This window comes from Schistocerca piceifrons, chromosome 1 (assembly GCF_021461385.2).
Source record: "Schistocerca piceifrons isolate TAMUIC-IGC-003096 chromosome 1, iqSchPice1.1, whole genome shotgun sequence".
NCBI lineage: Eukaryota > Metazoa > Arthropoda > Insecta > Orthoptera > Acrididae > Schistocerca > Schistocerca piceifrons.
This window is the reverse complement of record NC_060138.1, coordinates 687412631-687440148: the sequence shown is the minus strand read 5'-3', so window position 1 is coordinate 687440148 and position 27518 is coordinate 687412631. Positions and strand designations below refer to the sequence as shown.

General features: G+C 43.7%; 1 protein-coding gene across 5 annotated transcripts in view; it reads right to left on the bottom strand.

The window, feature by feature from the left end:
- Positions 1-27518, bottom strand: part of LOC124709616 (tumor susceptibility gene 101 protein) — a 162724-nt gene that overhangs the window by 111435 nt on the left and 23771 nt on the right. The window lies entirely within an intron of this gene.

Below are 27518 nucleotides of genomic sequence, written 5' to 3'. Positions count from 1 at the left end.
GGCTTAGGAATATGGCATATTAATTTTTTTTTAATTTTGAAGAAAATGTCTGCACCAGTTGCATTTTTCTTTTTATTTATAACCACGACCGGTTTGGTCCCCGAAGTGATTTATCTAGTGGTATATCTCATCCTTGGTCTGCCTCAGTAGCTGAGTGGTCAGTATAGGAAGGATTTTTTCCTTGGTGGGAGGACTGGTACGGGGTGAATTCAGCCTTGTGATGCCAATTGAGGAACCGCTTGACAGAGCAGTTGGGGTTACATGATCTGGAAAGTCTACATAAAGGCTGGGTGTGCTAGCCACATGTCCCTCAATACCGCATCCGCATGACGCCACAAGGCAGAGGATGACTCGGCAGTCAGCAGACATCTCTCGTGCCTTCACAGCCAAGCAAAGAGCTCATTTTATATGTCAGACTTCGTGGGAGGACACAGGACACATGACAGATACTGTCATGGTTTTAAATAAAAAAAAGTGCAACTGATGCTGACATTTTCTTTAAAACCATTACAACAGCTGTGAAACTGTTGCTGAGATGTTCCCCCTCACACTGGACAAGAAATCAATTATTTTTATCTTCTTTCCTACCTCCAGTCTCCATTTATTCTGACTTCCTATCTCATTCTAGTGTGTTCTGTTCTCCATAATGTTCTCATTTTCCCCTACATCACTGCTGTCAGTTTATGCTATCACAAAATTCTAGGCAGAAGAGTCATGGGGAAGGAAACTGTATCAAATGTGGTTTAACACAACCATTTAGATAAAGGATATCTAATTTAAATGTGAAGATGGATTTCAGATTCAATATATCCCATTTCATTGAGACGCAGATGTCCAGAACGATTTACAGACTGGCAATACAACAATGTCGGTGTCAATCATAACAGTAGTATGTGCCTGTTTTGTCTTTTTTAAGACATTTGTCTAATGTAACTGGGTGCAGGGTATATTAATTGTACAAAATTTTGGGCATACATTGAATGACACAGTTGTACAAGTGCTCTAGGAAATTGGTATGTCATATCAAACCAATGATGTCTCGGCATTATGCTTACTGTCAGGCAGTCTGTATAACAAATACAGGATAAAGAGCAATATTTGATGCAAGTTGCCGACTTTGGCCAGTGACAAAGGAAACACGCGACAAATGCCGTAAACAACACGGTGACTATAATATGATATCAATGGCGATTTTTTCAAACAATCTAATCGAAAGATCAGTCTGTCACCATAACCAGGTCTCTCTCTTTTTTTTTTTTTTAAAAAAAAATTCATTGGCTTTAGCAACTCACAACCAAATTGTCACTTTCCAAACTAACCTAGACCTCAGGCCAAATTACAGATTGGTCTATCAGCACAGCACCATTATTTTGCTTTCACATTCTTTGGCTTTGCCACTTAACAACAAAACTGTTAATACATACACTAAAAGGTGATGTTAAAACAGCCTTTAACATTATGTTAGTGCTCAAAGCTGATGACTCAAATCAAATATTCCTCTTGATCCCAAATATGTTCACGTATGCATTTATGTAATTGTGTGTTCCTTACCCAGCACACAGAAGAGATTATTTACAATGGAACTGAGCATTTGTGTGTTGGACCCAAGAGCTTTGGCAGTCAATCTACCAGATGAGCCTTAATTTTCATGAGAGCACGATTCTAGATTTAGGCATCTCAAATGAGAACCTGGGCAATCTTATCACCCACCTGGTATAATTAGAAGAAAAATATGACATGAATGCACTGCCATGTCATCAGTATCACCTAAGAATGAATAGTAAAAATAATACAACAAGATAGTAGCACAAAGAGCTCTTTCAATCAAACTATAGTTGAAGGAGCACATTATCATATTAACGGAGTGGCAAGCAGGGCCATCACTCCTAACCCTTCAATGAAAAGGTAATACGTTCTTTGTAAAGGCTCTTTCCCTTCTCTCCATAGTCATTAAATGAGCAACAAAGATCTTTCCACATGTAATGAACACACACAAGAAATGATCTGTTTAGCATTTGTAAACACCATATAATGAGGCAGTGATATCCATAAGGCTTTTTGGAATAATTGTCTGTCAGAGGTGAATGCAATTTGTGGTTATCTTTGCATCTGCCTTTTGAATATGTATTGTTTATACACACTAACTGAAATGTTTATTCGACCAGTTTTCTCTTACAGAAGCAATGATCATTCTGTTACAAATAAACCACTTGCCCAGGATTTCCTACCTTTTTTTACCATACATTTTATCACCTTTACCCTTAATTTATGTTTGGCAGTATAATAATTATTACTGTATTAGACTGTTGGAGCAACAGTGTGAAAGAGAAAAGGAAAGAAGAATGGGGCTCAACGTATCATGAGAGATGGTTGTTATCAGAACTGTGTGTTTTTACTGAGAATCAGTAAAACTTTTCCTGGGATTAACAAAACATATCTCCTACGTGAGTCTCCTTAAGTTAAATTAAGAAACGTTTTTCACATACATTAGAGAAAAAATATATACCGCTTGTTATCAACTGTCAAAACCATATCATGTATGTTATACGAATGGGTGGTGTCCGTTGTCTCAGACGTGTCCCAAAGAGACATCATGCAGAATCCGCAGCTATTAAACATTAAATGTAAATTGAAGGTAGAGAGGGGAGGAAAGGAAAGGAAAGGAAAGGAAAGGAAAGGAAAGGAAAGGAAAGGAAAGGAAAGGAAGGTAATTACTGCTGTCAGCTGCATCGAGACATTACGCGGAATCAGCGGCGATGAGTGAAAATGTGTACCGGACTGGTATTTGATCCCAGGATCTTCTGCTTACCAAGTAGGTGCATTAACCACTACACAGATCCTGGGCTCAAATCCCAGTTTGCTACACATTTCCACTCGTCGTTGCTGAGTCTGCATAATATCCCGATGCAGCTGAAAGTAGTGATCCCCTCCCTTTCCTTTCATCACCTCTTCATCTTCAATTTACACACAAAATCACATCAGGAGCACTTTTTATGGGGAAAACTTAAATGATATTTTGCAATTTTTTGTTTAAGAGTCACATTTGAAACATGCACAACATCTGAGTAATGAGGGTACTTTTAAAACACAGACAAATCAAATGCAGCCAACAGTGAAGGATGTATGGTTAGTAAGGTAAAACCAGAATGGAGCCTATGGTCGAGGCGGTGTAAGGAGATTAGGAGATCCCTAACAGCTTGCAGGGCTGTTGCCAACTTTGAACTGCGAAGTGGTAATGGCTGCAGGCAAAAACAGTAGCCATCTACAGCACCTTCACAACACTGGGGCATTGCCATAAGAGATGTTTACAAAACCACGTTACATTATTCATTGAGGTAGGTCTACAAAGCTGCTGCACACAGCCCACTGCAACTGTCATGGGTCAACTTACGCCGTCTCAACTATAGAACATCAAAGCAAACTGTCATCACAGTAAACAACAACAACAACAACAACAACAACAGAAGCAGCTGACTATCACACTAAAAACTAAATAAAAAAAATGGTGCATAAAAAAAGTTTTATAATGTCAGAACACTTTGCAAAGGTTATTTCAAAGAAAAATGTGGTTTACCACAGTACATACCACTTTTATTGGCTAAAATCCCTTTGGTTATTTTTATGTCTGAAAAAATCTATTTTATGGAACTTAAATTCTAACAAAGCAGAAGGGATAACTGCAGCTATTTTATAGGACAAGAGAAATAAACTTCTTCTCAGCGGCAGTATTTCATACAGTTTTTCACTGTCCCACCGAGAACCCTTTCTTATCATCACTGGAGGCTGGGTAGCTGCCAAACCATGAAAACAGAGTCCTACCACATTTCAGTGTGTTGTTTTTCATTGAGCTCTGTACCTGAGCTGTAATACAAATGTTTTACAATAGTACATAAGGGTTTTGTGATGAGAGATTCACGCAGCAAACACAGGGAGTCAAGAAGTGCCCTGTGCACAGTACTGCAGCCTGCTACACATTTGGGAATAGTACCTATGCAGACACTGCAAAAACAAAATGTTCTTACACATATCTGAGTCTGCTAATGATCGCCTCTGTGGAATTCTGTAATTAATACTTACATCTCTGTATATATCTCTAGGTGCCAGTTAAAAAAAGTAGTGATTCCATCAGTGAAAAGATAGAAACTGGCAGTAACTGAAGACAAATATAATTACATCAATGACGCACAACATATTCAAATCTATGGATCTTGTATGAGATAAATACTTTGGTGTATTTGTCTGATTAGTGAGGTGTAGTAAATGGTATAAAACATTTGTTAAAGCACAGATGTGAAAGTCTGGGGAGCAATAGCAGTGCAGCAGCCTGAGTACAAACTAAGATACTTTAGAGCATCTTTAGTAAATATATCTATAAAGGTAAAATTTTTGCAATCTTTGCAGTTACTGCCTTTTTGTCTGACCCACAGATATTCTATATCATCATCACAAGAGAAAAAGAGAATTACAGGGACACCTGTCGAATTCCACGCACCAGACTGGTAGTTATTTACACCACTGAAGGGAGATGACTAATAAATGTGGTAAAGGCTGCCGAAAATGTTGGTGCTTCTTTTGGATGTGTCAATGCAAATAAATTGCTACCCCTACCCCCGCAACAAGTGTTAGGCACTGAAATAACTATTGCAAGAGGCACATAAGATTTGACTGAAGAATTGTCAGCACTATGGGGAGGTAGTATTGAATTCACAATAGAAGGTTGAACAAGTAAGTACATGGGCCACCATTATATTACCCTCATTTTTCTTTAAATGTAAAGGTGGAAACTGCAATGTATGATATTTTCCACTAAAAAATTCCAAGGATATGAAGGCCGCCACATACTGGCAAAGGTATTTATAATGCCACAATTAGCCGAGCTGCATGCATCAACATCAAACCCGATTTAGTAAAACGGTTGTATGTTGTCACAGATGAGAGATTTCAACATGTCATCATGTCTTACACATTTATCCTCCACTGTGGTTCATTACATACACTCCTGGAAATGGAAAAAAGAACACATTGACGCCGGTGTGTCAGACCCACCATACTTGCTCCGGACACTGCGAGAGGGCTGTACAAGCAATGATCACACGCACGGCACAGCGGACACACCAGGAACCGCGGTGTTGGCCGTCGAATGGCGCTAGCTGCGCAGCATTTGTGCACCGCCGCCGTCAGTGTCAGCCAGTTTGTCGTGGCATACGGAGCTCCATCGCAGTCTTTAACACTGGTAGCATGCCGCGACAGCGTGGACGTGAACCGTATGTGCAGTTGACGGACTTTGAGCGAGGGCGTATAGTGGGCATGCGGGAGGCCGTGTGGACGTACCGCCGAATTGCTCAACACGTGGGGCGTGAGGTCTCCACAGTACATCGATGTTGTCGCCAGTGGTCGGCGGAAGGTGCACGTGCCCGTCGACCTGGGACCGGACCGCAGCGACGCACGGATGCACGCCAAGACCGTAGGATCCTACGCAGTGCCGTAGGGGACCGCACCGCCACTTCCCAGCAAATTAGGGACACTGTTGCTCCTGGGGAATCGGCGAGGACCATTCGCAACCGTCTCCATGAAGCTGGGCTACGGTCCCGCACACCGTTAGGCCGTCTTCCGCTCACGCCCCAACATCGTGCAGCCCGCCTCCAGTGGTGTCGCGACAGGCGTGAATGGAGGGACGAATGGAGACGTGTCGTCTTCAGCGATGAGAGTCGCTTCTGCCTTGGTGCCAATGATGGTCGTATGCGTGTTTGGCGCCATGCAGGTGAGCGCGACAATCAGGACTGCATACGACCGAGGCACACAGGGCCAACACCCGGCATCATTGTGTGGGGAGCGATCTCCTACACTGGCCGTACACCACTGGTGATCGTCGAGGGGACACTGAATAGTGCACGGTACATCCAAACCGTCATCGAACCCATCGTTCTACCATTCCTAGACCGGCAAGGGAACTTGCTGTTCCAACAGGACAATGCACGTCCGCATGTATCCCATGCCACCCTACGTGCTCTAGAAGGTGTAAGTCAACTACCCTGGCCAGCAAGATCTCCGGATCTGTCCCCCATTGAGCATGTTTGGGACTGGATGAAGCGTCGTCTCACGCGGTCTGCACGTCCAGCACGAACGCTGGTCCAACTGAGGCGCCAGGTGGAAATGGCATGGAAAGCCGTTCCACAGGACTACATCCAGCATCTCTACGATCGTCTCCATGGGAGAATAGCAGCCTGCATTGCTGCGAAAGGTGGATATACACTGTACTAGTGCCGACATTGTGCATGCTCTGTTGCCTGTGTTTATATGTCTGTGGTTCTGTCAGTGTGATCATGTGATGTATCTGACCCCACGAATGTGTCAATAAAGTTTCCCCTTCCTGGGACAATGAATTCACGGTGTTCTTATTTCAATTTCCAGGAGTGCATTTTAACTGTGCAATGCAAAGCATTGATTATTGATACAAAATGAAGTGGTCTGAGGTAGGTTCCCTCCAAAACAATCCTATGAGAATAGAGATTCCCTTTACACCAGACGCTAACATAATTACAGTGAAATTTGTTATAATCAGTGGAATGTAACAGAGGAATCATTAGAGAACAAGGGCCTATGCATTTACAGAGATGTGGTGCAAGATTTAATCTTTTTCATTCAAGAAGAGATCAACAGACATAAAGCAAATAAGCAGCCCAATCTCAGTATCCTCTATTAATAGACAATTATCTGATAAGACATGCCACAGGTGTTAGATTCAACTAAACTACATAATTAAACTGAAAGTGTTCAAATGCTTGACTTAGTTTTTCAATTCAATTATTCCCAATGTATTAAGTTCAAAGCAACTTTTCATTCTGAGGAAGCCAAGCTATTTCTGCCATGTCACTGTAAAATGCGTATGTCACCAGATTTTCTTCCACTAAAACCACTCAAAGTACATTCATTTAAAGAGACTGTGATCATTCATCTATCTGTTGGCCACATGTGTATCCCACCCTCCCAGCAAGAATTGCTCAGCTGTGACATATGGCCAATTTAACATTGTCTGTCTAGAATGAGGGTGCTCCTTCACTGGTCAGAGCTGCGCACAGCCTGAGCATTGAAATGGAAACACTGCACTAGGTGCAGCAAACACTGCACAAGTTGACACTATACAGGTCTCTGGAACTAAGCACTTATTTGGAATTTCTCATAAGTTAATTTTTTAAGCAAACGTGGATTATAGCATGGTTTAATGTTGCTCTGATATTTCTACCTTTTAATAATATTGCAATTATCAGACCTTGATGAACACATTTCTATGAAATCTTTTATTACACATATTGGGACAATGTGCAGTGACAAGGGGCAGTGTACAATCTAACACTCCAGCCAATAGCATCATTCTGTCATGCTCTGTAGTATGCACTTCAGAGGAAACACAGAACATTTAGTGCTGATTTCATGTTACTTCAGATATTATGAGTATATTAATCATGGGTGGCATAAAACAAACACATAAAGTGTTTGCGAGCAAGTGACAGTGTTAATTTTCTGAGTATATAAACTTTTCTGGGCAGAGTCAGAGAGAGAGTACGCAATGTAGTCATCATGAACTTGGCTGGGACCAAGATGACGAGTGATAGTGCACATTTGTGCACACAGTATGACACTCTTTGATTGAAAAAAATAATATGTACATTACAAAGTGAACAAAACAGGCTGAACAAATTTATGTTAAGAGGGTCATTCAATAATTAAAGAGACAAATTGGTCTGGGGGAAAAAACTGTTAGTAGGGCACGATTGGTGCTTTTATGGCTTTAAAATGGTATCAATGAGATGAGCCCTGATCAGCTGATGTATCAGCATTGTTTTGTTTATAACCTCAAAAATACATTTCAAGATGGTGAGTCTGCTTGAAACATCCACATTAGTTGAACAATGTTCTGTTATTCGTTTTTTACTTGTTGAAGGCAAGAAACCCGTGAATATATACTGTAGAATGTCTAAAGTTTATGGTGAAGATTGTATGAATCATGCAAATTTTTACAAGTGGGTAGAGAATTTCAAAAATAGTCGTGACTCAGTGACTGACGAACAACGTTCTGGCTGATCAGTTGCAGTTTCAACTCCCTCACTTGAAGAGTCGAATTGATGACATTATTCGTGCTGACTGCCATGTGACGGTGGAAATGATAGTTGATAAGGTTCAAGTTAATACTGGTACAGTTCATAGCATTATCTGTAACAAGCTGAAGTACTGCAAAACAAGTGCAAGATGAGTCCCAAAGGAGTTCACGTGGCTACACAAGGAAATAAGGTTGAAAGTGTGCACAGAGCTAAAGGAACACTATGAAAGAGAACATGAGCACCTCCTCAACAAAATTTTAGCTTGTGTGAAACTTGGGTGCATTATTATGAGCCACAATCAAAAAGACAAAGCATGTAGTGGAAGCACACCAACTCACCCATCAAGAAAAAAATTCAAAACCCAAGCATCAGCACGAAAAGTTTTGTTAACAGCGTTTTGGGATGCTGAAGGTCCAGTTTTTTGTGATTATCTCAAAGAGCAGCATACAATGAACAGCCAATACTACTCGGATTTGCTTTTAAACAAAGTGAAGCCAGCCATGAGAGAGAGAAGACGTGGATCTCAGAGGAGAGGTGAGATTCTCCAGCAAGACAACACATGCCCTCATATTGCTCAACTAACCTGTGAAACTATCAACAAACAGGGCTGGGCTGGGAAATACTGCATCATCCCCCTTACAGTCCTGATTTAGCACCTAGTGGTTTCCATTTGTTTGGTGCACTGACGGAGGCATTACATGTGAAGAGGTTACAGGACAATTAGGGCATGAAAAAGATCGTAGGAAATTGGTTCAAACATCAAGATATAGAGTTCTTTGCAGCCGGAATAAAGCTTGTAGCCCATTGGAACAAGTCCATAAATGTTCAAGGGGTTTATGTTGAAAAGCAAAAAACGTACTGTTTTGTAAAAATAAATGCTCCATTCTCCAGACCACTTTGTCTCTTTAGTTATTGAATGACCCTCCTACAAATTGACTTAACAACAGCCTGTAAATGGGCAAAGATGTACTCTTACATCATATAACACTAGCATTACACTGCATACTTCATTTTAGGACTTCATAATTAATTTGCTGCCGTTGCACATTACAGCCTATTTTGAATTTTTCATTTGTTTTACAAGTACGCAAGTGGTAATGTTGGAAGAGAGAAGACAGTTGCATGCTGGATGACATGATGCAGGCAACCCGCTTTTTACATGACACTTTGTGAAGGATGTAGCTTGAGTATCTTAACTCGAACAAAGCAGCAACTACAAGATTCAACTGCCATGAACAACAATGCGTTGGTGACAGGGATTGTCATAAGCTATCATATAGTGTAACAGCAGAGCAGATAGGTCACTGTCAAACAAATCACTTGCTAAATTAATGTCTAACAAAACCCCACGGACAGCGATACAGAATTTCACATCCTACATATGTACCTGTGTACATTAACTGGGAACGCTGAACATTAACTGGGAACGCTGATTTAACATGAGCATAGAAACACTGCTACTGGATCCTCAAACTATGAAAAGATGTTACCTGGATTCATGAATCAAAGTACACAGCGTTACATGCTGATGTTGGCATGAGAGTACCCTGAAAATGTAAGGAGACAGTGCATCCTGCTTACCAACAGCACATTCTTTAGACAGATGGTGGACTTCTCATGTGGAAGATGTTCAGTGAGGAGAATATGCAGCTCCAAATATATCTGCCATTGTTTTTCGCAGGTAAACTATACAGAACCCATTGTCCAAACATGTGCATCAGTTTTCACCTACAATACATTACAGGAGATCTGTCCTTCAGCATTGCAATGCATCACTGCTGAAGTCCATCAGAAAGGTGATCTGTCCATCAGCATGGCAATGCATCACTGCTGAAGTCCATCAGAATGGTTCAAGGAACTCACCAAGAACATGATTGTACTTGGGAGGCCCTACATTACATCTGACAACAATTCCATTGAGCACCTCTGGAATCTGAGCGAACAAGATGCGCACACCTTGGACCCAGCACTGACCAGTACTGCTTTTTGTAGGCAGCCATGAATTTGGAGAGTTCCCAACACTTTTGGTGTTGTATTGAGTCCATGTTGCAGTGTGTCACCAGCATCATGAGAGAAAGGGGGCACTGGATAGCTACAAGCCAGGTGCATCCTATTAAAGTACTTAAGAGTGTACTTAAGCACAGAGTATACACACACTGCAATGAAATATGCAAATGTTCTTGGTTTTTTTAGAATTATAGACACTTTGGTTGAAGCAACTAGTAGGTTGGCTAAATTAAATCCTTCCTAATACAAACAGTTTCAAACAATTTAATTCAACAATTAACTGACACACAGCATGCTTTACATTTCATCAAATCATATTTTATGTACATGCTGTCGGCCAAATACACAGCAGTTACTATTCTCACCATTACTGTCAGAAAGCTCCTCCTGATATATAGCAAACTAAGTTATCATGTAATTTATAATCATATGGCGGTACTTTTACATCCTGGTGAACACCTAACACTGGACACTACAGAAATATACAGAGGCAAAAGGATGGGCTTATATAACCAAGAGTGGAAGCATACAGCCCTGCAATTTACAAACCTCCACGAATTGGATCTAACTGTTTATGGAAGACAGGGAAATCACAGCATGAGGCTCATGGTTCAAATAATAGTTCAAATGGTTCAAATGGCTCTGAGCACTATGGGACTTAACATCTGAGGTCATCAGTCCCCTAGAGCTTAGAACTACTTAAACCTAACTAACCCAAGGACATCACACACATCCATGCCCGAGGCAGGATTTGAACCTGCGACCGTAGCGGTCGCACGGTTCCAGACTGAAGTGGCTAGGACCGCTCGGCCACACCGGCCGGCCTCAAATAATAGTCCTCACAGTTATTACACTAAAACATCATCAGCATCTGACTCAGTTTGATGTTTCACAAGGACCTTTTCCTCTGGAACATGGGCTGTTTTCACAAAATGGGAATAATTTAATACTCAACTGTGACATGTGGAGTTCTTCATGGTTTCATGCTAAGATCAATTCTCTTCCTGACGTTTATTAATAACTTGCTTTAACTATAGCATATACCCCTAAAAGCTACATTCTTTGAATATGATATGAGCATAATTGTCACAGACTCTTATCAAGTACTGAATAATATAGTGAAGCATGTTCAAAAGATACTGAATTTGGTAGCCAGGAAGTTCTAATGGAAGACAAATATTCCCAACTTCCCAACATTGTAACCACTTTATGCCATAATGAATGATAAATAGTGTGGCCACCAAAGACAAGAGTTTATTAATATACATTTACGTAAACACAAGCATAATAACAATACAAAGCAGTAGAGTACAGCTGAGGACAAGTGTCTGCCACACTGTCCTTATATAGGGAAGAGTTCCAGCAGACAATGAAGCATGTGCCGTGCTATGTGCACAAATTACAGGCAGCCTCTGGAGGCCGGCCCGCACAGACGCTGATGGTGGAGTGTTTGAATCTAGTGTGCCGGCAGCCATGTGTGCAGTACATATCCAGGTATGATATACAAGGTTATAACAACTCTCTCCCTTGGGAAAAAGGTGCTCCTCCATTGCAGGCATTGAGATGACCAATGACACATCCACAGTGTCTGCAGTGAGACCTGTGGATGATGATGGCAGCAGCTAAAGGAGATTTTGGGCTGGAACTGGCGAGTAGGGATGGAAATGGCACAGCCGTGGACTCACGTGGCAAAAACAATGGACAACATATGAAAATTTTGGGAAGACATTGACAACCAATTACCAATGTTCCTGATGTAGGAGCTGACTTACATACTGCTGGAGAGCTGCTGGGATCACACTCATGGGTGACAGCCCATCCATAGCTAAGAGAACAACAACTTCAAACACTGACAGGCAGTGACGGAGGGCAAATAGTTACATACAGGATCAGAAGACCTATCTGGAGGCCTGTGTGGTCAGCCATGCTGCACAAGGTTAATAACCTGGGCAAAACTGGATCAGCAGTAACAGCAGCTATGATCCGAAGGACTAATAGGGAGACCTTCCACTGCATGTTGTGCCTCAACATCTAAGAGAAAACAAAGGAGCTCGTCCTGATCAAAAGTAGGATCCAGCCCCATCAGGAACCGGGACAGTACATCAACGTTGGCGGGCTGCGTTGTAGGCTGTAAATGTATTTCATATTTGCAGCGAGACAGAAACGCCCAATGCTGGAGGCAATATACAGCCCTGTTGGGCAATGAAGCAGAAGGATTAACCAATGAAACCAAAGGCTTGTTGCTTGTGATGAGGGGAAACAAAGACCCATACAAAAATACATTAAATTTTTTGAGGGCATAGACGATAGCAAGCACTTCCTTTTCAACTTTGGAGTAGTGCTGCTGAGCACAGTTAAGTGTTTTTGGTGCATAAGCTATCAGATACTCAGAAGCATCCTCATAGCGATGTGCAAGAATAGCCTTGAGCCCCATACTGGGAGGTGTCTGCAGCCAACACCACATGATGGCAAGGACAAAAGGTAACGAAACAAGAAGCAGAATGTAATTTAGATTTCAAAAGAGTGAAAGCGTGCTCAGAGGTTGCCGCCCACTGAGAAGGAATGTCCTTGTGGAGTAATTGGGGTGGAGAGGATGGGCTAATGTGCCTGTACTCAAATGAATTTATGATACATAGTACACAATTTTCTCTAAAAATGCTTGGTGTTCTTTGACATTTGTAGGGCACAGAATAGCTGTGACAGCTGTAAAATAATAACTCAAAGGCTTTACCCACCATTCTGAGAAAGCTCAAATGCCAAATACACAATTGCTTGCTGAAAAAAGTGGAACTTGGCCAAGTTCCACTTCAAACCTGTAGACTGTGAGGTCAGGAACAATGAGGGTAAGATGCCTAAGTGTTCACATATGGATGCAACTGTCATGATGATGTCATCAAGATAGCTGATGTGCCCCAGAATGGACATCATCAATAGTTCCAAAAAATGCTGAAAAACCGCAGGCACTAGCTGCATCAAACAAGAGGTACTGATATTGGTACAACCCAAAGGGTGTGTTAATCACCAGGAGCTGTTTTGAATCCTCATCCAATGGAACTTGTAAATAAACTTCAGATATACCGTATTTACTCGAATCTAAGCTGCACCTGAAAAATGAGACTCGAAATCAAGGAAAAAAAATTTCCTGAATCTAAGCCGCACCTGAAATTTGAGACTCAAAAAAGTTTTAGGCCGCACGTCCAAAGCGAAACAAAGTTGGTCCATTGTAATATGAGACACAATTTAGGTCGAATGAATGACTATACAGCTACAGTAGCTTGGTTCGAGTTGTAAGCTTAGCAGTTAAGCTTTACCAGGTAGCCATTGCTATGCGTCAGGCGCTCCGGCCGTATTTATACAGGTAGCCTTCCTTTTTCACGTGCTTCGTCTCGTTTGAATCGATTGCTTATTTTGCTTTGATCTGATAAGTGCCGTTTTCTTTGTTATAGGTGTTTTCGTCACTCTAAGCTGAAAATGCATTACTGTACTATGTCATGCATTGTTTGTCTCATTCTGATAGTGCGTGTTTATGGCCTGTCGCTGCTCGCGGAATGGCTTGCTTTTGTGCGCGCTACTGCCGCTTACAATTTTAAAAAAAAGGAGAGAGAGAGAGAGAGAGAGAGAGAGAGAGAGAGAGGAATCGCCTCATTAGCGAAACAATGGCAAGAGACTGCTATTTGTTGTTACTTACACTGCTGCTTTCTTTGATAATGATCAACAAGAACCAAATAATAGACTGCGTACGATAGAACATGTTCTGAACGAGAGTGTAGCGAAAATTTTTCTCCGTTTGAAAATCTTTGCAGGTGCCTCTTTAGTACATTACATTCTGCACAGAAATTAGAGTCATCTTACATTTAAAAATCTAGTCAGTTGCCGTACTTCATTTCTGACTCTATCACTATTAGGCATAAGAATAATACGAATATAAACATGGCACGATACGTATATTCTTCCGCGTTTGCTGTTGTCTCACTCTAGTTTCTTAGTTTATTAGGCAGACAGGATTTAAATGAGATAGCAGCAAACATGAAAGAATACGTGGCAAAATGTTTATATTCGTATTATTCTTATGGTGAAGAGGATACTGCATGTGATTCACAATTCATCAAGCTCCTATTAGCAACCATCTCTTCTCACAGGTAGGAAAAAATTCAGAATGTAGAGTTGGCCATATTGACAAACATCCCAAACAGTCTTGCCAGTCGGATTTCCGTAGTACATTGAAATGCTGCTACATTCGAAGATGAACAAACAATACAGAATTTGTATTTACTTTGTTAGATAATGAATGAAAATGCAGTGGTCAAAAATCGGGGCGGAGGAAAAAAGATCGTCTTCCACCTTTTTTTTTTAAATTTATTTACTGACGCAGAGGTTTTGGCGCCAGTATTTATCTTTGTGCCAACAAGGCATGCCTGTGTAGCGCTACATATATTCGACGGCAGAAGTTAGTTGTGGCGGCACCTACCAACATTTTTCAGAACTTCCACTTGCTTTGAACTAGATTCTAAGCCACAGGCGGTTTTATGGATTACAAAAACCGGAAAAAAAGTGTGGCTTAGATTCGAGTAAATACGGTATCAGTTTTAGGAAAACATTGGCTCCTGGCAAGTTTAGCCAGTAACTTGCCCTGACAGGGCAAATGGTAGGTGTCAATGATAGAGTGAGTGTTACCAAACACTTAAAAGTTACCACAGGGGTGAAGCTGACCATTCAGTTTCTTAACGATCACAAGATGGGTTGACCAATCACTTGACATAGTAGGCTGGGTGATCCCCAATGACATCAGTCTGTCCAACCCAGATTTCACTTGATCATGCAAGGCCACTGCAATAGCGTGTACCTGGAAGAAATGTGGTTGTGCTACACATTTCTGAGTAATGTGGGCCATAAAATTAGTGGCTCAACCCAATCCAAAAGAAAAGAAGGCAAGAATTTAGTACACAGAGAATCTAACTGCTGATAAGGGACCTTGTTGGAAATGTGGTGTACTGCATCCACATTAGAAAAACCAGAAGCACTGAAAGCATTCACACAAACAAGTTGTTGGGGCATGCATCATCCACCACTAAAAAAGTCAAGGAATAAACCACCAATTTACAGACAGCAGGAGCCATAAAGTGCCCCAAAACTGGAACATGCTACATGTTGTAACTCATCAAATTTCGAGTAACAGAAGACAACTACGGAGATCCAAAGTCCTCACGTGTTTGAGTTCAGCAATGTCACAGCTGCACCTGTGGATGAAACCAGAGCACTTTGTCCGTCACTTGCGCTTCAATAAACAGTTTTCTAGTATTTGTACGCAATGGAGACACACAATTAACATCCATGTCTATATCTGCAAGAGAATGCTGGGAATGTCACACTTTTTTTTTTTCTACAGTTACTGCAAGTTGCCCAGCACTTAGAGCACCTGGCCCTGTCATGGTGCACAAAAGATGGTCAAGATGGGAGGACTGAGCACTGCCACTGCTGTGGTTATTGTCGTCTGGCACATCCCCAAGAACTAACTGATGCCCGATGCCTAGGAGCAGGAGCCACGGCAGCAACACCTCACCTAGCTTTGATCTGATCGCCAGCAGCACGAGACATCTTGAAACACTGGGCAATATTTAACACTTCAGTCAATGACAAATTTTTGCACTGTAGTGCATATCGACATTGGGAGCCAACCAAATGATGGTGTCATGGTCCATAGAATGAGCACAGAAATCGTGATGGGCATCAGTAACAAACTGACATTTGTGGCTGTGGCTGGCGAGTTTGGTCACCCAAGCCTCGTAGGACTGATGGGGCTGTTTATGACAACAGAACTTGCCATTTGGTGTAATGACATGCATGCATTTACAATGATAATTAGACAAACACATACACATTTTGTCAAATGAAAGTGATGCTGGTTCTTGGACAGGGCTAAGTGACACAACAAATGATAAATAAGAGGGCAAATCCAACAAAAAAAACAAAGCCTTACACATGTTAGCATCAGTGACACCAAACATGAGGAAGTGGTCCCAAACCCACTTCTTGTAAGTTTCCCAGTCTTTGGCCACATCATCGTAAGGGGGAAGAGGCGGTGGATACGCAAGCGATGTAGAAGCCTGCACAGTCACCATGGCAAACAAATTTCTAACAGTAAGTGTAAGAGCTTCTTGCTGCTTGAGGAGAGACTTGAGTACTGCCCCCATAGACATGAGAACAGAGGAAACAGCCAAAGAAACTGACCACACAGAAGTGAACTCGTTGCCACTTGTGTCATAATGTAAGATGCAAGTAACAGTACAGCCACCAAAGACACATTCAAGTATGCACAAGCAAAGAAGTAGTAGAATACATATGAGGAAAAAAATATGTGGTTGGTTTTGTGCTCCATTCTTGACCCATATGAGCTTGTGTTCCATCTCAGACCGCCCAATTGTCAACATGACACTAATCTACTTTCCTCTTTTGGTGTAAAATTGTTCTGTGTGTCTGTGCTAAGGTGCTCTAAAACAATATTTCATAAGTCGTCAAGAAATGAAAATACTGAAAGTAAGTAAGCTTCAGAACATAACTGGTGCTAATTAGGGACAATTTTTAATTGCAAAGTGCTATAACCCTGTATATCGTACTTGGATATGTGTCGCGGGTATGGCTGCCAGCACACCAGATTCAAATACTATGCTGGGTTCGATTTCCAGCTTGGTCGGAGATTTTCTCCACTCAGGGACTGGGTGTTGTGTTATCATCATCATCATCATCATCATCTCATCCCCATAGACTTTCATAAAGCGGCATGGCAGTACATCTACTTCCTTATAAAATTTTCTGTTGACAACATGAGCTTGCTTAGAAGAGACAGATTACTGGGACAAGTTAGGGAAAAAGTTAAGTCGTCAAAGTGGTGTCCAATTGAAAGACATCCAACAGACCTCTGAGCCACATGAAATTATTTTTATTAGCATCCATTTACTGAATTCTAAGGAAGAGAAACAATCCCAATGTTGGTAGTACATTCTTAAGCAGTGTTAAAGTATGAAGTACTACCTAATATTCATTTTCGATATACTTCCATAAGAGTTGAAAGCTGTTAGTAACAAAGAACTTATTTCCAACCACAAGCTGAAGAACTGCCTTCTGGCAAATTTCTGCTGACTGCAGGCATTCTTTTGAGTCATCCTAATTGTGTTATAGAAAATAATGAATGGAAAAGTAGAATACAATTCGTAAATTACTTCACATCCACTCCACTGTGTTATTTTAACAATAATTCACTAAAACAATATGAGAAGTAGGAAAACTGCTCATGTACTGTAGATTCAGGATTAACTTCTTTATGTAATGAAGCCTTCATTATTTGCGATTTACACAGTTTTCCCAAAGCATTGAAGATGAACGCTGCAATAGCCCTTCGCTCAAACATTCCTCTTCCCTTCTTCATTATTAACATGTATAAAATGATATTAATTCTCATGGTGTACCTTTATTGATATTCTTTTTTTGTTTTCATCAGCAGACTTATTGTAATTTTTATGTTATTCCATTAATATTTTAACTTTTGCCACTTCATAATAGCCCAATACTTTGTTAAGAAGATTTATTTTCTTTTGTGAAGAATGTTCTTTTGTAATTGACACTATGTTCCAATCGAATTAAAAATAAATAGACAAAACAACAATGGTACTGAGTCATAAGGACAACAACATTGTGTTTGACAGCTTTTGGTCAAAGTTGTGCGTGACAAAATTGTATGAAGTAACTTCCATGAGATAGTTTGCCATAGCTCCTGGAAGTGAGATCGTGTGAATGTCAAGTATGGCATATGCATAAAATTTCCAAAATTAAACATACCCACCTGCAATGACAACTTGACCTCATGACATACAATCCATAGCAGTGAAGCCATATGTCAAAGAAATATTCTTAAAATATGTGTACAGTTCCCAAAATCCACTGAAGTCCATTCATACAATGGTAGGAAGAGAATGGGTTATGTGGGAGGGGAGGGGAGGGGAGGGGGAGGAGAGGGGAGGGAGGAGTATCTATGTGCCACCTCCTTGTGAAGTCTACCTAATACTACAGCTCATGTTTCTTTCTTAGTCCAGCATTGTATAATGATATGGCATGATGTCCATTTAAGTGTACAGTATGGATGAATAAAAAACTGAAAGAAGGCAGTGCTCATAAAAAAATAATAATGTGAAGGACATAAAGAAAGATTACAGCTTAACACCAAGATAGTCTGAATGTGGCAAAAACCATATTATGCCTGCCCTGGTAGCTGAGTGGTCAGCGCGATGGAATGTCATGCCAAGGGGCCTGGGTTCGATTTCCAGCTTGGTCGGGTGTTGTGTTATCATCATCATCATCATCATCATCATCATCATCATCTCATCCCCATCGACACAAAAGTCGCCCAAGTGGCTTTTTTTTTCTTTTTTTTTTTTTTTTTTTTTTTTTTTTTGTGGTTTAAGGGCGCTCAACTACTGAGGTCATTAGCGCCCAGTCACAATTGTTAGAGCACATAGAATCTAGTAAAACTGAAGGGGAGGGGGGAGGGGGGGACACCAGAAAGTTCCTACAAAGATGCAGATAAAATACGTGAAGGAGTTAGATGTCTTTGGACAAGCCAGTCAAAGTAATAAAACGAAGAACACGAGCAGCTGCTCGAGCGTCATCAGCTAAAATATCCTGTAAAGTAGATGGCAGAGACAGGACAACACGAGACTGACTAAAACGGGGACACGACAATAAAACATGGCGCACTGTTAATGCATGACCACAAGGGCACTGCGGTGCTAGGTCACCGGAGAGCAGGTAGCGGTGGCTAAACCGGCAATGCCCAATCCGCAATCTGGTCAGAAGGACCTCTTCTCGCTGAGATGGTTGGGAGGAGGTTGTCCAAGCAGTTGGGAATGGTTTTACTGCCCGGAGCTTGTTTCCTTGAAGTGATGACCAAGTATCCCAACACAAAGACACAAGCCTTCTACAAACAACCCCACTAATGTCAGATGACGGGACACAATGGGAGGCTGGCCGAGGCAGGAGGACTGCAGCCTTGGCTGCAGCACCAGTAGCCTCATTCCCAGGCACTCCTACATGGACGGGAATCCACAGAAAGTTGACAGGAGAGCCATCAGCAGCAGAAGAATGGAGGGACTGCTGGATCCGTTGCACCAAGGGATGGACTGCATATGGAGCTCCAAGGCTCTGAAGAGCACTGAGTGAATCAGAGCAGAGTACATACGATGAGTGGCGGTGGCGGCGGGCATACTGAACGGCCTGATGGAGAGCAAAAAGCTCGGCCGTAAAGCTGGAACACTGGTCGAGGAGCCGGTATTTAAAGGTGCCGGCCCCGACGACAAAGGCACAGCCGACACCATCGTCAGTTCTGGAGCCATCAGTGTAAATAAAGGTGTGACTGGCAAGTCGCGCACGAAGTTCGACAAACTGTGAGCAATACACTGCAGCCGGAGTACCCTCCTTCGGGAGCGAGCTGAGGTCGAGATAAATATGAACCGGAGCCTAGAGCCACGGTGGTGTCGGGCTCTAACCCTCTCTGAAGGTGGTAGGGAGGGCAAAATCCAATTGTCGAAGCAGGCGACGAAAGCGGACTCCAGGAGGCAGCAGGGCAGACACATACAACCCTTACTGACGGTCGAGAGAATCGGTGAAGAAGGACTGATAAGAGGAGTGGTCGGGCATTGACAACAGCCGGCAGGCATACCGACAAAGCAGTACGTCACGCCGGTAGGTCAATGGTAATTCGGCAGCTTCAGCATAAAGACTCTCGACGGGACTAGTGTAGAATGCTCTCGTCGCAAGACGTAACCCCCAATGGTGGATGGAGTTGAGACGGCGTAAGAGGGATGGCCGAGCAGACGAGTAGACGAGGCTCCCATAATCCAGCTTTGATCGGACTATGGACCGATACAAGCGAAGCAGGACAGTGCGATCCGCTCCCCAAGATGAACCACTAAGAACTCTGTACAACGGGCAGCCAAATAAGAGACGTGCGGAGACCAACAAAGTTTCCTGTCCAGTGTGAGCCCTAGAAACTTAGTTGTTTCCACGAATGGGAGAACAACGGGACCGAGATGTAAGGATGGCAGAAGGAACGCTTTATATCGCCAAAAGTTGATACAAACCGTCTTCTCTTCGGAGAACCGGAAGCCATTTGCCACACTCCAGGAGTATAGACTGTCTAGACAACGCTGAAGGCAGCGCTCCAGGAGGCATGTTCTCTGGGCACTGCAGTAGATCGCGAAGTCATCGACAAAAAGAGAGCCTGAGACATTAGGTGGAATGCAATCCATAATTGGATTGATCGCTATGGCAAAAAGGGCTACACTCAAGACGGAGCCCTGAGGCACTCCGTTCTCCTGGAGGAAGACGTCGGACAATACGGAACCCACATGTACCCTAAACTTGCGATCTGTTAAAAAGGAATCAATAAAAAGCGGCAGGCGACCGTGTAGACCCCACCTGTGCATAGTGCGGAGGATACCTCCTCTCCAACAGGTATCATAAGCCTTCTCCAAATTGAAGAACACGACTACCATTTGGCGCTTTCGCAAAAAGTTGTTCATGATGAATGTAGACAAGGTCACAAGGTGGTCAACAGCGGAGCGGCGGCGACGAAAGCCACATTGAACATTGGTAAGTAGCCGTCGAGATTCAAGAATCCAAACTAACCGAGCGTTAACCATGCGCTCCATCACCTTACAGACACAGCTTGTAAGAGAAATGGGGTGGTAACTAGAAGGAAGGTGTCTATCCTTCCCGGGTTTGGGTATAGGAACAACGACGGCGTCACGCCAACGCATGGGGACTTGACCTTCGGTCCAGACGTGATTGTAGGTACGAAGAAGGAAGCTTTTGCCTGCCGGAGAAAGGTGGGCCAGCATCTGAATGTGAATGGCATCTGGCCCTGGAGCAGAGGACCGGGACAGTGCAAGTGCACGTTCAAGTTCCCGCATAGTGAAGGGGGCATTATAATTTTCCAGATTCAGCGAGTGGAAGGAAGGTCGCCGAGCCCCTTCTGCCTCTTTCCTGGGAAGGAAGGCAGGGTGGTAATGGGCGGAGCTTGAAACCTCTGCGAAAAAGCGGCCGAAGGCGTTGGAGACATCCACAGGATCAACAAGGACCTCAGTACCTGAAGTCAGGCTAGGTACCGAGGAGTGGGCCTTAAAGCCCGACAGCCGGCGCAGGCCACCCCAGACGACAGAAGAGGGAGTAAAACTGTTAAAGGAGCTGGTGAAAGAGGCCTAACAAGCTTTTTTTGCTGTCTTTAATGACTCTACGGCATTGCGCTCGTAGTCGTTTGTATCCAATACAATTTGCCAACGTAGGATGGCGGCGAAAGGTGCGTAAAGCACGTCGTCGAGCACGGATAGCGTCTCTACAAGCCTCATTCCACCAGGGGACGGAAACGCGACGTGAAGAAGAGGTAGTATGAGGAATGGAACGTTCGGCAGCATTGATGATAACAGCCGTGAGGTATTCAAACTGACTGTCACAACTGAGAAAATCGTGGTCCGGAAATGTCGCCAGGGAGGAGTAAAGTCCCCAGTCAGCTTTCGGTATGTTCCAGCTCTAAGGACGTGGGGATGGGGTGTGGTGCAGGAGACGAACGACACAGGGGAAGTGGTTGCTCGAATAGGTGTCAGAAAGGACATACCACTCGAACCGACGGGCAAGAGTGGTAGAACAGATCGAGAGGTCCAAGTGGGAGTAGGTATGAGTAGAGTCCGAGGGGAAAGTCGGGGCGCCAGTATTGAGGCAGACAAGATTGAGATGGTTGAAGACATCCGCCAAGAGGGAGCCTCTCTGACAGGATGCAGGAGAGCCCCAAAGGAGATGGTGGGCATTGAAGTCGCCAAACAATAAAAATGGCGGAGGAAGCTGAACAAGCAGGTGCATCATGTCAGCCCGACTAACTGCGGATGATGATGGAGCGTAGACGGTACAAACGGAAAAAGTAAAGGCAGAAAGAGTAATACGGACAGCTATTGCTTGGAGTGGGGTGGTCAATGGGATGGGATGGTAATAGACATCGTCCCGAACGAGCAACATGACCCCACCATGAGCTGGAATACCGTCCACAGGGGTGAGGTCAGACCGCTCCGAGGTATAGTGGGTAAAAGCAAGATGGTCAGTTGGGCACAACTTGGTTTCCTGGAGACCAAGGACGAGTGGACAGTGCAGGCGGAGGAGCAGTTGTAATTCCTACCGATTAGATCGAATACCTCTTATGTTCCAATGTAACAAAGCCATCGCTAGTCAGAAAAAAGGGGTAACGAAACGGGTGAAGAGCTGGTCACCTCGATGGCTGCAGAGGGCCAGGTTTCGAGGGAACAACGCTACAACCGGTGGGAGGCGGATCCTGTTCCATCGAGTCGTCGCCAGCTGCGGCCGCTTTCCCGGGTTGCGTAGGAGGGGCAGCATCAATCGCCGACGAGAGGCCAGCTGAACGCCTGGCAGCAGAGCGTCCGGGCGAAAATGAGGACGGCCGGGAGCAGCGACTCACGGATGGAGCGTCAGAAGAAACGCGCTGGGGTGGAGAGGGGGATAAAGACTTCGTCTTGGAGGCCTTCTGGGAAGTCCGATGAGGCACGGGGATGGTGGGCTGGACCCAAAGAAGGTCCTCACACGCGGGGTCTGTTTTGGAACACCGGACCTCGGAAGCCGGGGTCCGGAACGTTTCCCCGATGGACGCCTGAGAAGAGGATCGCTTCTCAGGCGGCGGAGGGGGAGGAGGAGGAAGGGTGGCCCCTGGGGCAGAGGGGCAGGGGCCGCGAGGGAGGAGGATTTGGAAGGGAGGGATTTGGGAGGCGGAGGCATAGACCCCGGATGGGGTGAGGAGGTGGAGGGGGGGACAGGATAGCGGTGAGGATACTGTGGAAGGAGCGGACACGACTGAGGCAAATGAAGTTGTCAACGTCACGGGATGGAGGCGGTCATACTTTTTCCTGGCCTCAGAATAAGAGAGGCGATCCAAAGTTTTTAATTCTTGGATCTTCTCCTCCATCTGATACGCGGGGCAGTCTAAAGATCTAGGCGAGTGGATGCCAGGACAATTGACGCACCGAGGTGGTGGGGTGCATGTATGTTCCTCACGAAGAGGATGCCCACAATCGCCACAAAGGGGCTCAGCCTCACACCGTGACGACATGTGCCCAAAGCGCAAACACCGAAAGCAGCGCATAGGAAGCAGGACGTAAGGTCGCACGTCGCACCGGTAGCACATCACCTTTACCTTCTCCGAAAGAACGTCCCCCTCGAAGGCGAGGATAAAGGGCCCGGTGTCGATGCGACGGTCTTTGGGGCCGCGCTGGACTCGCCGGACGAAATGCACGCCTCAGCGCTCCAGGTTGGCCCTGAGCTCCTCATCAGATTGCAGCAGGAGGTCCCAATGAAAAATAACCCCCTGCGTCCTATTCAGTGCCAGATGCGGGACAAGGGACACTGGGTGTCCCCTAGTCGGTCGCACACCTGGAGCGCCGCCGACTGAGTGGCGGAGGTGGTCTTTATAAGAACGGACGCCGAACGCATTTTACTGAGAGCCTCGATTTCCCCGAAGATGTCCTCGATGTGCTGGACGAAGAACATGGGCTTGGAGGTGGCGAACGTCCCCTCATCGGTCCGAGAACAGACTAAATAACGGGGGAAGTACTTCGCCCCAAGCCGGCGGGCCTGTCCTTCCTCCCAGGGAGTGGCCAAGGGGGAAGGGGCAGGAGAACCAGAACCAGAGACAGTACCTTTCTTTTTAAAAGACTCGGCCGCAGAGCGACCCGATACATGTTGACGTTTCATCTGCAAAACGTCCGCCCCGATACCACCCACTCCGACTAGGGGCTCTCCCCACGGGTGCCACCCAGCCTCAGCAAGGGCCACCTGGCAGGATGACTGTTGCCGGGAGTCCTGATGCCCCAAGGAGACGGGCATCTACTCCTTGGCCGACGTGGGGAGGGTGCAGCTCAGGTATCGGCAGTACGATCCCTGTGTTGTCAGGGGGCTACAACCTAGAGGGTACATGGCGACCCCACCACAACGGGCTGGCTACCGTGCTGGATTTCGGGTGCCATGGAAAGTCCATCATGATCGTAGGTGCAGATGGGGACGCACTATGGGCGTAACTTGTGCAACCCATCAGGCGTTTAGGCCCAATTTGAGGAATAGCGGGTGTGGTTACAACGCCGTTACAATGCTGAGTGCCAAGGTCTTAGTGCACTGAGGACCAGTGAGACACCACGTAAGGCGTCCTTCCCCAAAAGGCTCGTACTTCTGTAGAATTTTCAAAAATGGAGGTCAAACCCCAAGGGGGACCATCACATGGAAGGCCGAAACGGTTGAAACTCCTTTTAGTCGCCTCTTACGACAGGCAGGAATACCTCGGGCCTATTCTTACCCCGGACCCGCAGGGGGAGCCCAAGTGGCGTCAACTCAAAAGACTTCCTCCAGGCGAATGGTCTACCCACCCTAGCTACATGACATTTCATTTCATTTCACTATGATCTTATGAAAGTAGAACTCTTTAAGAGAGAGAATTAAGCTCCAGAAAAGTACATTTAGATTCATGTTTTAGTGATAATCAATGATAAATAAAACTGATTTAAGATATATGATACAGAACTTCATTTTACAGGATTTAACCACAATGGAGAAGAGCTGGATTCAACATTAAAGGATTCTTCTCCCTCACTTCTGAACATTATGAAGGGAGGACTTGTGATAGGATGATCAGTGCTCAAGATGTCGAAAAATCCTGTATGACCAATGAGATTGTAGCAAAAACTTCTAGTACAATATTCAGTGAGCACCAACTGAAGATACGAGGGCTTGCTTGCATTCCAAAGATCTCAAATGCCTGGATCCAATACATTTTACATTAATCTTTCTACCCAGTCAGTGCTATAACTATAAACCATCAATCCAAATGTATTCCAGTCTCATGTGTGGACTTGTTTAAATGAAGTAACAGTATACCAGTTACAGATCTTCGTTCCCTTTCAGAAAGAAAAGGTGAAACTGCACTAAATAAAATGCTCACACACTTGTAGGCAGGGAAAGACATGGCTACTGTTTATGAGAATGTTCATGGTGTAGTGCTCACAGATAACCTCTACACGAGTAGAAGCATCACCACAGATGAAGGACTCCATCTGAAGCTCTAAGCTTTTGGGAATTAAAGACCTATTGTCAATGAAATAGATTAGGGATGATGGTAAAGAAATTATTTTTTATTTAAGTTTCCTCAACGCTGTGGACAGAATTTTTCTACCTTTGTTAAATTTTCACTTTAATGAGACTTTCACAGAAAGCAGTATTTGAAAGGTTTCTAAGGAATTTCAACTGTCTATCATATGTAAGAAAAATTTCATCACTGCTTAAACAACATCACAGGTTCCTAGATAATAATTAATGATATGAACAGAGATGATCACCCACCAAGCAGAGGAAACAATCATAAAAAAAATCTGTGATGATTCTCCCACCTTCTCCTCACTTGCTATGAAGTGACTTGACAAGACAAGAAGAAAATATAGTGCTTATGTACATTCAGTGATTGCACTCTGTTGAGGAATTTAAAAAAAGCTGAGAAGCAAGCAACTACGACTATCTTTTAAATTTATGTATCAAACGGGGTGATTTCGGACACCGGGGTGAATTCGGACAGTATTGCTTATTTGCTCTTTGCCACTGCATAGAAACAAAGAGTTACTTATTTTAATGTCCGTGTGCCAATTATTTTAAGCGCAACATTGCATTTATCACTTTCCACAACTTTTATTTTGCGTAAATTGTTTCCCTAGGTGAACAATTGATGAACAGTCACAGTGTTAAAAATCCATGCATTATTATAAAGTGGAAACTTTCTATTGTTGCATCGAGCAGGGAGTTATTGTAACCGTAATTTTTGATGCGCTCAGAAGCTAACAGCATTGAGACAATTTCTGTACAAGTTTGTCCAGTTTCTCGTGCAAGGTTATAAAATAATGACAGTTTTTGTAAAACTGTGTACTGTGTGGGGTGATTTCGGACAATGGCAAGAACGTATAAGAGCAGGAGAGGTGCTACAGTACAGTGTAATTATGACCCGGAACTTTTAGATAAAGCTGTTCATGATATTCAGAGTGGTAAATTATCGTACAGAAAAGCGTGCGATTTGTATGGTACACCTAAATCAACCCTACAAAATAAAGTGCAGGAATCACATAAAAAAAAAGGGAGGACAGCCAGTGCTAAATAAAGAAGAAGAAATGTTGAAGCAATGTATCTTGAAGGCTGCACATTGGGGATTTCCCTTCACTAAATTGGATATTAGATATTTAGTTAAAAGCTACCTTGATAAATCTGGCCGAAAAGAGAAAAAATTTCGTAATAATTTGCCAGGAGAGGAATGGGTGCATTTATTCCTCAAACAACAGTCAGAAGATCTTTCCATTCGCTTAAGCGAAAATATTAAACGAGCTCATGCAGAAGTGAACAAAGACACTGTTAAGATGTTTTTCTCCAATATCAAGGCAAAGCTCGAAAATCTCGCACCTAGCAACATGTCAGATGACCCAGGCAAGCAGCAGATAATTACGAAATGAGGGAGTAAGCATGCTGAAAAAGTGATGGACTCATCAAAATCTAGTGTCTCAATAATGATGGCAGCTAGTGCTGATGGTAAACTGCTTCCTCCATACGTCCTTTACAAATCAGAGCATTTGTGGGACACGTGGCAAGAAGGTAGACCACAAGGAACCCATTTCAATAGGAACAAAAGTGGATGGTTTGACCTGCCAGTATTTGAAGACTGGTTCTTCACAATCACTTTGCCATACTTGAAGAGGCAAAATGGGCCAACAGTCATGATTGGAGACAACTTATCCAGTCACGTGTCTTTACATGTTATTGAAGAGTGCGAGCGGAACAATATTTCATTCATTCTCCTTCCCCCCAATAGCACTCACCTCCTCCAACCGCTCGATGTAAGCTTCTTCAGGCCAATGAAAGCAGCGTGGCGAGCTGTATTAACTGATTGGAAGAAACACACTCGTGGGACCATTTCCAATGATGCCTTCCCATCTCTTCTGAAGCAGACACTGACTAAGATTTCAGCAAATGCCAAGGAAAACAAAGTGTGGATTTCGCGCCACAGGCCTAATCCCTTTTGATCCAGATCATGTCTTACGAAAATTGCCTGGTAATGAGGAGAGCCAGCAAAGCAATGCAGACGCATGGTCTTCCACTTTTGAAGAAATGCTCAAAGAAATTCATCATCCTCCGAATAAGCTTGGTAGCTCCTGCCACTGCCGCAAACTAGACATTCAACCTGGAAAATCAATCACTGGCTGAGATTTTCAAGGAAACGAAAACAGTGCTGAAACAAGTGACAATGCTTCTAGCAGTAGTGAAAGTGAAAACAACACATCATCCAAT